This window comes from Tamandua tetradactyla, chromosome 3 (assembly GCF_023851605.1).
Source record: "Tamandua tetradactyla isolate mTamTet1 chromosome 3, mTamTet1.pri, whole genome shotgun sequence".
Taxonomy (NCBI): domain Eukaryota; kingdom Metazoa; phylum Chordata; class Mammalia; order Pilosa; family Myrmecophagidae; genus Tamandua; species Tamandua tetradactyla.
Genome location: NC_135329.1, coordinates 113,546,469 through 113,559,387, shown reverse-complemented (window position 1 = coordinate 113,559,387; position 12,919 = coordinate 113,546,469). Strand labels below are relative to the sequence as shown.

At 38.8% G+C, this 12,919-nt stretch overlaps 1 long non-coding RNA gene across 1 annotated transcript in view; it reads right to left on the bottom strand.

Annotated features, from left to right (window-relative positions):
- LOC143677601 (uncharacterized) overlaps positions 1 to 10,576 on the bottom strand; it is a 35,146-nt gene extending 24,570 nt beyond the window's left edge. The window contains exons 1-2 of the long non-coding RNA XR_013172713.1: positions 10,273 to 10,576; positions 7,548 to 7,671 (exon numbers count right to left, since the gene is read on the bottom strand). This is a non-coding gene — a long non-coding RNA (uncharacterized LOC143677601). The remainder of the gene's footprint in view (positions 1 to 7,547; positions 7,672 to 10,272) is intronic.
- Between the last annotated feature and the right edge of the window lie 2,343 nt (positions 10,577 to 12,919).

Below are 12,919 nucleotides of genomic sequence, written 5' to 3'. Positions count from 1 at the left end.
AACTCTATACCTAACAGTGATTTTTGAAAGGCACCACATCTTTTCTGGTCAGAATATTAGGGATTTAGGGAGTTTGGCTTGGTTCTGATTCAAGAAAGAGCAACAATTGTGAAAATATATGTCGTCACAGCCAAAAACTTTGATTCCAGCTACAATGATTTATTCTCTGATGCCTGTGAAGAGCTCACAGTTGTCTAAAAGTGTCATTTGCACCACTCACTCCACACCCCAGTGCACCCCCATGCCGCCCCAAGGGCCTGTTTTGCCATCTTGTTCAAAATTATGGTTGTTTTCCTTTCTTTAAAATTAAACTATTCCATTACACTGTATTGCTTAAAGTCCAAAATTTTAAAAAGTTGCCAGATTGTTGCCCATTTTTACCTTTTGGTCTTTCCTCATCCATATTCTGACCCCAGAGTCCCCTCACCCCTGTTTTCTGCTCCAGTTGTCTCTTCAAATCTCACATCTCACTTGAAATTTCATTTTGAATCTCTTGCCTCTCCCTGTATTCCTTTCACATCTCTCCCTTGGCTGCCATTTATTTAACTTTACAGTGACATTTTCTAACTCCATAAAGCCTTCAGAGGCAACAATTTTTGTGAAACACACATGATTCTACTGGTCTTTTTTTTTCTTTCAAAGGAGAGCATAGCCAGAAAAGAACAATGGAGAATTATTTTTCAAATAAGCAAATTAAATGGCAAAATCACAGAAGCCTTGGCATGAGAAAGAATTTTTAAAACTCACCTTGTCAAGGCCCCTCATTTTATAACGAGGAAACTGAGTCCCAGAGAGTGGGAGTTGTTTGCCCAAAATCACATGGTTCATGTAACCGAGGCTGGAGTTGGCTCTCTTCCCTCTTGTGCCAGTTTGAATCTGTTGTATACCCCAGAAAAGCCATGTCCTTTAATCCTCATTCAATATTGCTGGCTGGGAGCTTTTTGATTGGTTCCCATGGAGATGTGACCCACCCAATTGTGGGTGGTAACTTTTGATTAGATGGATTCCATGGAGTTGTGACTCCATCCATTCAAGGTGGGTCTTGATTAGTTTACTGGAGTTCTTTAAAGCAGGAAGCACTTTGGAGAGATTCCCTTTTAGAACCATGAGAAAGTAACAAGAATCACAGAGCCCACACAGCTGGAAACTTTTGGAAATGAAGAAGGAATTCAGCCCCAGGGGACCTTCATCAAACAAGAAGCCTGGAGAGAAAGCAAGCAGACATAATCATGTTCTCCATGTGGCTTTCTAGTTGAGAGAGAAACCTTGAACTTCATCAGGCTTTCTTGAGTGAAGGTAACCTCTTATTGGTGCCTTAATTTTGACATTTTTATAGACTTGCTTTAATTGGGACATTTTTACTACCTTAGAACCAGAAACTAGCAACTTAATAACTTCCCCTTTTTAAAAGCTGTTCCATTTCTGATATATGACATTCTGGCAGCTAGCAAACCAGAACACCTCCCATCCCAGTTTTCTTCCCAATCCAGCATACCACCCTTCCTGAATATTGCTTGGAGGCATGAGTGAGGAGATCGTGGGAGGTTCTCTTGGACATATGATTTCCAGAATGACTACATTCATTCAATAAATATCACCGAGGACTCTCTCTGTGCACTATTTAGGCATTGTGGATATACAATGAAGAGTCCCAAGTCCTTTCCCCATGGAGATTACAATTAAATGAAGGAGAACAGTACAAAATAAACAAGGGAATAGGTAATGTCAGGTAGGGATATGAGCCTGAAGAAAAATAGAACAATAATAGGATAGAGAGTGAAGGAAGGTTGAGGTAGAGTGACTAAAGCAGGCTTTCCAGCTGAAGGAGGAATGTTCCAGGAAAGGGAGTAGCAAGTGCAAAGTCCCTGGGGTGGACAAGAAACCAGTGAGACCTTTACTACAAATACAAATGGGTTTCATTTAAAAAATACAAGCATCACTTTCAGATTAAGTTGTGCATGTGTGCGAATATGTATGTTTTAATTAAACTCATCAATTGATTAAAATCAAGAGCTTTTGATTTCCAGCTGATATAGTTTTTAGGGATGAATTGTACCAAGTTTACTAGCTATACATCTTACTTCTTCTTTGATTCTCTGCAATTGTAGTACCTAGGAAATGGGGATATCCTTTCTGACACAAAACACACTAGGAAAAATAATCTTTTAATGTGGAAATTTCATAAGCAAAACAGAACCATTTTAAAATCTAGGTTTGACTCTTAGTTAAGTGGCTCCTCTAAAGAGACAGATCATATAACTGACAGGATCAACTGTTTCTTTTGAATTAAGCACTGACTTTGTACATTATAACCCAAAGGGAATGCCTCAGGAGAGTTTTATGAAGCCAGCGAACTGTCTCATAGCAAGAGACTGAGGACTGGAGCAGTGAGAGGTGCTTTGGGCATGAGCTGTTATGTTTTTGTAAGCTTATGCCCTGGTGTGCCTGATCCCCTAATAAGGAAAAGGCTAGCCCATTTTGACCTTTAATGCCTGTTGCAAAGTCATTGCTGAGCAATTATTTGAGTAGCTTGAGGTAGAATAATGTTCAACTCAGCTTCCTGGAGCTGCATTTGAAATGCAATTAATTGACTGCTGTTAGTTGTCAATTAACATTTATTATCAATTAGTTCATCAAATTGATTAGTTGGCAGGACCTTAAAGTCTAAATGCACTCCTTTCCATTATAAATATGTCTATAAGAGTAAAAGCTACTCACTAATTGATGTCAAACTGGAATTGCTTATGTTGGACTTGAGTCTTGTCCATATTACATTTTAAAATCTATATCAAGTGAACTTGGATAATACATGTAAGGTTCACACTTTTAAAATGCTCATGTTGTGGTTGTTTTGGGGGGGGCAATCAGTAAATATCCTAGGTTAAAGCTGTACATTGATGTCAGAAGTGATATTTAGTATGGCTTGATATTTTAGAATCACATGTCTAGAATGACTTTATTTTGAAAAAGCATTCTGTTTCTCAGGGTCACAGAATTGTTCATATATATGTAAACATGGTCCATGTTGATTTTAACATTTTGTGAATCAACCAAACATGTAGATGTAACTTTTATAGCTATCTAGAAGAGGGCAAAATGTAAGTGTGTATCATTTGCAACTCCTGCTCTCTAGAAGATAGATAAGAATATAAATATATATATATATATATAGATAGATAGATATAGATAATAGATATGTATATATTTAGGGTGGTATGATGGTGGTTCAGTGGCAGAATTCTTGCCTACCATGCCAGAGACCTGGGTTAGATTCCCAGTACCTGTCTATGCAAAACAAACAAACAAACAAGCAATAACAGCAACAACAAAAAATAGTGATATATATTTTTATCATCCAGATAAAAATTTCTAGAATATATATAGAATTTAGAATACTTAACATTCTATTTGTTATTTAAAGACTAATTAACAGATATTTGAATTCACTATTCCATCTCCCTTTTCCTCAAAAACAAAAACAACAGGCATACCACCATTTTAAAAAGACCCATTTCTTTTTGTGAGAAAAGGAAACTTACAAATTCTTAGCATTTAGCATATGATTTTTTTGCCTTGATATTTTGTATAACTTGGAATGAAGTATGGAACAAAACTGTAAAATCCACCCCCTATCTATTTAACAAAACACAAGATACCTACAAGGGATTATTCATTTTTATCGCTTTTGTACAAAAAGATAATTCCTGCCTCCTGCACCCCAAATTGTGACCTAAATATGGCTGAAAGACACAACATGTGACCTGCTTAGCGCTGCCTGCCATGGCCTCGAGCCACAGCAGGAACTCTATTAGAGGGGACAGCACAGATGCTACCAGATGGCCAACATATTGTCCAGAGATGACCCATGTATAATTGCAGAAAGTTCAATACATTGAGGTTTTGAATTTAATTGCATTGACCACCTTACCTACTGCTGCTGCAAGCTTTCATTTATTTAAGGTGGAAACATAGTTTAAGACAGAGTGAGGGAACTCCTTACAGTGTTATCTTTCTGCCTTTTGCCAAGCACCAAATTGCCTAAAGGTGTAATTCCAGGTATTCTCTGCTACCTGAACCATGTGCAATTTGTGACATAATATGTTTGGCTTCTGTTATTTGGATAAAGAGCTTAATTTTTAATCAACAGCAACAGATAACATTGCCCAAATGCACATAAATGGATTTTCATATATTTTCTCCATTCTGGTTCTCTTTGTGGGGAAGGAGGACAGTGGTGAGATTGTGCGGGCAGTGCCACTTTAGCCTTCACTGGCTTACTTGTGCAAAAAGTTGAATTTAAGTTACCACGCTTCTCTGTTGCAACTGCAGATCTAACTATACAACCCACCAGTGGGTGAGTTAGTCCCCATGCATTTCTATTTCCAGTCATATATTATACTACTTTATTTGGAGGAGAATATTAAATTGATTTTGCTGTATATGCAAATATATAGTCACTTAAAAATAAGAACCTGGACTTTAGCTGCTATGGGCTTTGAACATGAAGGAAAGATAGCAGTTATTTTGTTATATAAAGATAGAAAACTATTGTGTCACCTTCTTTTTGTAGGCGTTTTTTTCTTAAAATGTTACTCCTAAGCAAATGTAATCATGATGGCATGCGTTATTAATTCAAAATAGCTTCTCAAATGGCTCAAGCTCTGAGACGGCAGCATGTTTGTTGCAATATCACTTATCATAATTCTTTTCTCTTATATAGTGTTTTTCTCCAAACCACTCGCATACTGCATTTGCTTTGTGTATATATTGTGTACATGTTCAAGACAAAAGATAAATTCTCATTTTGTTAGAACTTTCCAAACTCATGCCTCTTTTCATATTTACACTGTAGACCATCTATTGATAGATCTGATTGGTTTTCCTGATATGCCCCAGAAAGAGAATTCATGAAATAGTCGAGGAAAATTACATTCCTCTGCCATAATCTGATCTGAGAGTGAATTTTATGGTAGAAACCATTTTGTAATGCATTCCATGGTGTTTTCCTGACACTTGTCACCGTTAATTATGCTTTAGAAACTCCTACTTGTTTAAAACCTGAATTCAAGTCATTTATACTGAAAGAAGTATATTTTAAGTTCTTCAAATAATCAATAATCTTTTGAAAGAGTATGTCCTCATGAAAGCAGTTAAATGCAGGACACTGTGTAACCCAAGAAAGAATAATTGCAAAACTAAAAAGATATCCCAAAACAATTGTTTTATGATGTGGACTCACAGATAAGCGATTCAGGATGTCACAAACCTGATTGGGTAGTGTTCCTTTAAAAACAGAATGGCAGCTGCTGTCAAAATGGAATGCACCCCGAAAACTTGCTGTTTATTCATATCCCAGTTAAAGCTGAAACAAACAACTGAAACTAATCACGCTTGAAGTTGGGTATGCCTTTGTGAGCTTTATGAGCCTATTTTTCTGAAATTAGAAATTGCCTGAGTGAAATGTTTCTAGCTAAACTGCTTTCTACTGAAGTCATGATTTTTACAGTCAGATAAATGCCCCTTAAGCTCCATTTATATAAGCGTCAGTGACATCCAGTGGCTAGCACGCTGATCACAAGCGCGTTTCCCCGCAGAGCGAGAGGCCCATGGTACCGAGACGGCACAGGAATCCACGCTACATTGGGTCACTCTGTTTCTCCTCAAGAAAGTTGGTTTTTACCAAACGTCATGCTCTGAATAGGATGACTGAATATTCCATCCAGAACTTTTAAAACAGCACTGGTAGAATTGAGACTTGAAATTGGAAATCAAAATGCACATCGGGGCTACATAGGAAAATACCATTGCTTGGAAAACATAATTAGCATCCATACAAAAACCCGGAGCTTGAAACTCTGCAGGTGTTATTTAGAAATGGTTATCGGGGAGCTTACACAGCTCTCAGTGATACATGGAGGACTTGTAAATTCCAGCAAAATTGGTTCATTATGCAGAGTAGGATGATGTGACCATTAACGCTTCAAACACATATGCTTCATAAAATGGTCCACCTTAATTTGAAAAAGTATTCCTTGCAATTATGTCAGCTACGCAAATTTATTTGCAGGCAGTCAATTCATATTGATCATAACCCGACCTTACGATGACCTTGAGGAAAGGTAGTCTGTGATGAGTATAGATATTGGGATCAATACCAGAGCGCAATCGACTACACCTAGTTACTGATAAATGAAGTAAAAAGGTACACTATTTTCAGAAACAAAGATAATAACAGCTCATTTAGTCAACTGTTTGTAAAGGCTTAATATTGATACATGAAGTTATAATGACATCCTCGGGCATTTTCAAATGGTGGAAAACAATAGGGTGCAGAGTCACTGAGCACATTAAGTAGAAAGAATCATTACTCTCTAACTTCAAAGAAGAAATTTCACAATATTTATGTCAACAATGCAGAGAACCAAAGCATTCTCTAAGCAGTACAGAGAGAGACTGTGATTCTAACTGCGCGGGGCTCTTTTGCTCCGGTTTTCTTATCTCCGTGCCAGATCTTGTGAAACAAAGCACCCTATTACATGGGAACAAAGCCTCCAGGACCACACATTGTACGTTAGTACTACCCTCTCTTGTGCATTTGCAGGGGAATTAGCTTGCCTATCCGCAGGTATAACCCACTGTAATCATGAGGAAGAGAGCATTTGGTCTCAGCACATCTGCTCCACGTTGATGCATTCCCCTCTGCTATGGAAAGTTAAAAGAAAGGATGTTAACAAAAATTTCCCCCAATTGTTCCTTTTTCTTTGCTAGGAATTCCACCGAGTGAGCACTTGGCAAGTTGCACAGAACCTAAGTAAATAGAGTCCATTGGCAAAATGGTAACAGGTTGTGCAGCTTAATTGGAAGAGAAAAGTTCAGGAGCCAACCCGGTGTCTGCTACACCCAGTTGGTAAATTGTGCCTGTGGTGAGAACGGAGCGATTTTGCAGTGAGCTCATTTTGGGTAACTAGTGAGCCTGCTACCGTGAGCCAAGAAATATGAGGATTTGGTTTCAGCATGTTTTTCTTTTTCTTCTTTTTCTTTTTAGTGTAAAATATATTTCTATTTCTTGAGCTTTGTTTATCCTTTGCCGGTATAATTTTGAGAAATTGCTGCCAGCACTTGGATATTGTCTTCCTAAGGGAGGGGAACGCTGAGACATTTGTAGCTATTAAAACCGGCAAACAGAAGGAAAAGGTTCCGTTAGCATAGATTCCACTTGAATGTTTTCCCTGGATGCCTAAGTTTCTTAGTTGATCCCTGCAGTTAATCTCCTGGTCATGTTTCTCAAGCCACATGCTTTTTTTATACGGTCTTCCTGTTTGTGTGTGTTTGTGTGCATGTGCCATTGCCCCATTTGCTTTCTCCTTTTACCTCTAACACTCTCATGAAGCTATTTATTAATAAACCTGTGTTTTCAATACAACACTACATCAATAAACCTCCGAGTGGTTCCGTTAGTCAGCATTCTGGGAAATCCTATGCTATATTGGAGAGCTGTAAATCTCCATTATTGCTTCCCATAGCACAAATAAAGAATTCCCTCTTACCTCCATGACATCCTCTGTTAATTTTTAAGGGTGAATGCATATGCTCTCACAGGGGCTGAGAGGTGCTGAACTTGTGTTTACCAGCAAGTCAAGCATCACTTCCACTGAAGACACCCTGAAACACCTATAATCAAAGGACATGCTAATTTAAGGGATTAAGAACCAAATTAGTTCAGTTAGTTCCAGTCTTTCCTTTTTCTGAAACCTCTAAACGATCTGGTGGGACAAGAGAATTCTGGACTTTAGAATTTTTGGTTCTGCAGCTGTGTAATCTGATTTCCATTGTGTTATTAACTGGCACAAAGAAAATTTCAGTAATTAGACAGATAAGAATAAACTTTTATAGACCTTCTTTTGGTATCAGACAGAAAGGGGAGAACAATCTTTGTTTATACCAAGTAAAGAATTTCTGGTACTTCCTACATAAGACAAGAAAGATAATAGCATTTCTACACAACTGTGAGAAAGAGTTTGGCTAGTGAAAGCTGTGGCTTCTTTCTATTTTCATGACTTCCCCAGAAGAAAGCACAGGGGAAGGTAGGAGGGAGGTAGGAGGATGGCAACCTGGAGGAGCTGTCTGAAATTGGCTTTGACTCTGAGCCGGGGTTCCGTGAAGGTTCCATTTATCAAAAGCTACAAGTGCTATATATTTGAGAAGAGAAAACCAATGTTTAATATTACTAAAGGAGTTTTCAGTAAAAAAGATTCAAGAATTCTAGGAAAAGTTTTCTAGGAATAGCCCAGAAATCTCTCATCACTCTGGGACTGAGCTCCTTATATATGGCATCTTAGGTGCACTTAGTAACAGGTCCCCTTCTTTAGGGGACTCCACAAGCTGCTCTGTTGAGTTTCTGACTGTGCTACCTTGCCCTTATCTGGTCTCCTGGTACTGGGCTCTGATAAGGGCCCTTCCCACCTAAAGACTAGGTAAGTCATTGGGGGTACAAGTATAGTTCCCCCTCCAGATCAATTTCTGCTGCTGACCTTCTGCTTGGAATTCTAATTTCATTTTCAGTTAGCATCTCTACTGAGAACAGGGAGCCTTCAGCTTTCACCGAGGCCCTGAGAATTTTCTAGCATCTGGTTACTCTCTGCTGACTCCACTGGGGCTAACCTAACCTGCCTGTCTCTGGCCTGCTTCTTTGGTTGATGTTGCCATCTCTACGGCCAACATTTGCCTTCAAGTTTCCATGTCAGTAATATGTTCTCCTTTGATTCTGTGTGTTGCATTTCCTGATGATGAATCTCTGGTGGTTAAATGGATGATTAAATTGGGCCTAAATTCCATTTGCATTTTCATGGGGATGATGAGAAGCCTTAAAGACTTTCTCAACACTGGAGGAGATTATTTAAAGACATTAGTGTCTTTTCGGAGCAGCCCTTGAATGACATCTTGTTCCAGGTATGTGTGAGGTCAGCCATATTCATATAGCATAATATCCCAGGATATCTACGTGTCACCATAATTGTGTTCAGAATAACAGCCAGAGAAGAAGGTGAAGTGAATTTTTAACTGAAGGCTTTCCTGACACATGCCATTAGATCCTGAATCATACTGGATTCCCACTAATACTGACGTTCAGCCGGCTCTCCTTGGTCAAAGTGTGGTCCTGAATTGCACTTTCTGGAAATTCAACGACATTATAAGTAGAGTTCCTTTACTGGGGGACCTTCATGCTGACAGAGACAAATCATCCTTTTTAGAGAAGAAAATATTGGAGGGGTAAGCTCTCAATTATGCCACTCACCCAAGACATGCCAAGTAAGTGCGAACACCCATCAGGCATGACCATTTTCACAAAACTCAAGGCTTTTGTCTTTTGATAGCCATGCATTCTGGGACAGGAATTCCAAATATTTTAACACATGGAGAATTAAAAAAAAAAAAAAAAAAGACAAATTCCCCATTCGTTACTAAATGAAATTGCCTCCCGTCTCAAGGAAGAATTCCTCAGGTAGATTTTCTGCTAGCTTCTTACCTGCTTAAAAAATACTTTAGATGCAGTTTATAAGACTGCAAAATTGCAAAGGCGATAACACTTGGCCATATTAATTAATTTTGAATTATAGCCTAACTCTTATATAAGTGCATATGACATCTATGGTAATGCCAAATTAATTCTTTATGATCAGTGCTATTGCAATCAATACTAAATGAATTCATAATGATAAGATACTTAAAATAAAGAGTTACCACAAAAACAATAAAAAGACCATCATCTTCCAAGCTATAGTACACTAATAAAGTATTAGCTCAATAAGCTGGTGCTATCCATGACAATCAATGGCAGATACTTAATTTATTTCTCTTTGCCCATGTCTTGTTTTTCCTGTAAGGGCTGTGTAAAAGCGTGCTCTTTTGGTTCTACTGTAAATTGTAGAGAGGAGGAAGTGCAGTGCTCTTATTATTAAGTAATTTTGCTGTAGCATTTACTTTATATAACATTTCTCTGCCAAAGAACTCAAGACATATTGTACATATCAGCTTCTATTCCAAATGAATTCGTTTCACCTCTATTTCCTCCTCCTGAGAATCACACATCTCTGCACAGATTATAGCTCTGTGTCTCCACTCACATTCTTGCACTCAAATACTCCGCAGTATTTCTATGAACCATTCATACTCCAAGCAGGGGTTATTACAGACTAATTGGTTTCATCATGGTAGATTCTTGACTTTCAGATTTAAACCCAATTATATTTCGCTTATTTTGTTTCAACTCACATCAACATGGCTGGTTCCCAGTCTTAAGGCAGTGTTTCAAAGTCATGGGGAACTCATCAGAATTTGGACAGTCATCTTAGGCAACAGCCAGCCACCTCTTCTTGCTTTATCATGGGATCAGTGGTTCATCCCAGAGCTAACGTTCCAAGTGCTGTATCATTCACACTTTTTTGTGATAATGTCCAGTTACCACCAAACATAAAAAAGAAATCTTAAAAATAATTGCTTTATCAAGCATGGCTCAAAAACCTTCTTTTATGTTGATTGGCGGAAGAGGCGGGAGCAGTTAAGTGCTTTGCCTGCCAAGCCACAGAACATCTCTGCTGCTTTATTTTTCCCTTCAATTGTCATTGAAAATAACTAGTCATAATGCCTTTGTAAGCCCCTCCTGGCCTCAGCTATGCGTAAATCATGCTCCCAGACAGGGCCCCTTGGTTTAGAGGTCCCATTGTGGGAGTGATTTAGGTAGAGGCGGAATCATGAATAAAGAACACTCACCCTCTTCTTCAGAGGCAGGGGCGGGAGAGCCCGGGAGAGCCCTTCCCAAACATCTCTTTTCAGCATTAGTATTTGCCTAAGAGCTTTAATTTTATTAGACAAATGGGGGCTGGGTTTTTCCATGCATCTCAGCCTCCTTTTAATGTGTAAATTACATAGGATTTGCCACTCATTACAATAGTGATATGATTATTGGCCTCAAACAGACCACACTGCACAGGCCTCAGTGGCAGGCAGCTAAGAAGTGGCATGTGTGGGAAAAATTGGCCAGCACATGTTTCCTGAGCATAAGCCCTCAAAAGAATAGCATTCGCGAATGTGAGGCTTCTGCTTGGTTTACTCAGAGTGTTCCGAGTAAACTCGGTTTCTGAGCCATGGGTGGACATAACGTCACAGTAGGTATTGATGCAGTTTTGGTGTGAAAGCAGCTCGGGGGGCCAGAAGCAGTGGGACAGGAAAGTGTTTTGGATTTGAGATCGGAATTCCAAGTCTTGGCTGTTTGACTGAAGACAAGACACGCAACTCCTGTGAATCTCAGTTTCCACAGTTACAAAATGGGCATAATCATGCCACCCCCATACCTGTTGGTTATTAGGGAACATCATTTGTTAAAACCCTGCCACTTTTTTCTGTGCTAGACCATGTCACTGGTATGGTCTCAACCTTTAGAGGAGCCATGGCTGAGCAGACCAAGGGAAATTAAAGAAGCCATTGCAGTATCTCCCCACAAATGCTTCATGGACAAAGAGCTTTGTGGAAAATTATATTGCTTAAATACATTATTTAAGCAATATATATATTTAAACAATCCTTTATAGAAGCATGCTATATAATATGTCCATTCCCCCTTACTGGGTTCTTAGAAAATTGCGGCGTACGTCAACACATTAAAGGCTCTGAGAAGCCCTGTATAAAAACAACCTTTTTACTTTAATTCTTTTTAAATCCCAAATTTCCTATGAAGCCACTTTCCTTCCTTCCATGCCCCAACAAATATACACATCCAGCTGCTCAGGACCTGGATCTGCTGTAAAGGCAGTAGGAGAAAGAAAGAAAGAAAGAAAAAAAGAAAGGCACTTTCTAGTGCTAATACTCTGTGAGTCCATAATTATGGAGGTAGGTCCATTCTGGCAGAACTGCCACCAATAGGCATAGCTTGGGAGGAATTGTTGGCACTAAAATTGAAAAATTTATTGTTCATGAGTGGAATCTATGATCTTGCTTCTAACTTCTCACATTCATTCATTCATTCATTCATTCATTCATTCATTCATTCACGGTGTAAGTTTTTTAGAAACCCAAATATTCTCATCTCTGGTGTATGTAATGCCAGTAATCTAGACCTTTAGCAACACAAAACTATTGTCTTGTTAGATGTAATCTGATACAAATTTCAATAGCCACTGTTTCATTAATGCCTCCTAATACTATCAATTTACTCATTTCCACCAGCACAAATTGGCCACAAGCATATTTTACACATGTTTAATGTTTTGTCTTGCACAGCACATGCATTGCTCAGGAATTTTCAATGAGTCCATTTCCTAGAACACTTTGTGAGAAAGAAGTTTGTAAATATTTCTGAAGGGACAAATATATGTGTATATTTGTTGGGGTGGTGGGGAAGCGGTTTCACCAGAAATTCTGGGTTAATAAACAAATGAAAATGGCTCATGTAAAAGATTTCTCAGAACTTTCAATGTGTATTGTGTTTCTCTAAAAGTATAATGAGGGGAGGGATGTGATTAGTTAATAAAGCTGTTTCTAAGCTACATATTTAGTCACAGAACTCTTTGATACAGAACATGGGAAATGCTGCACTGACTTATTTGTTCCCTTAGTGTGCAATGGTTACCTGAGGGTTATATAAGAAACAGACGAGGTAATGTTGGGATATGCCTGGCAGAGTGTACACAGTAGGAAAACAGCAGATGGTGTTCCCTAACAAGCTACAGTTTACCAGGCCAGCCCCCACTTCTACCTGTTGTGTTCCGTGTGCAGTACCTTTCCTGATCTTCCTGTGATCTGGCTGGGTTCCTTGGTCCTTGTTTCCTTTGTTGTTCTCCCCTGGATTAGAAGCCAGTTTGCCCCCCATCCCAGTCAACTGGGGCCTGCTATTTCCCCTCCTGCTAGGTCCTGCCAGTCAGGG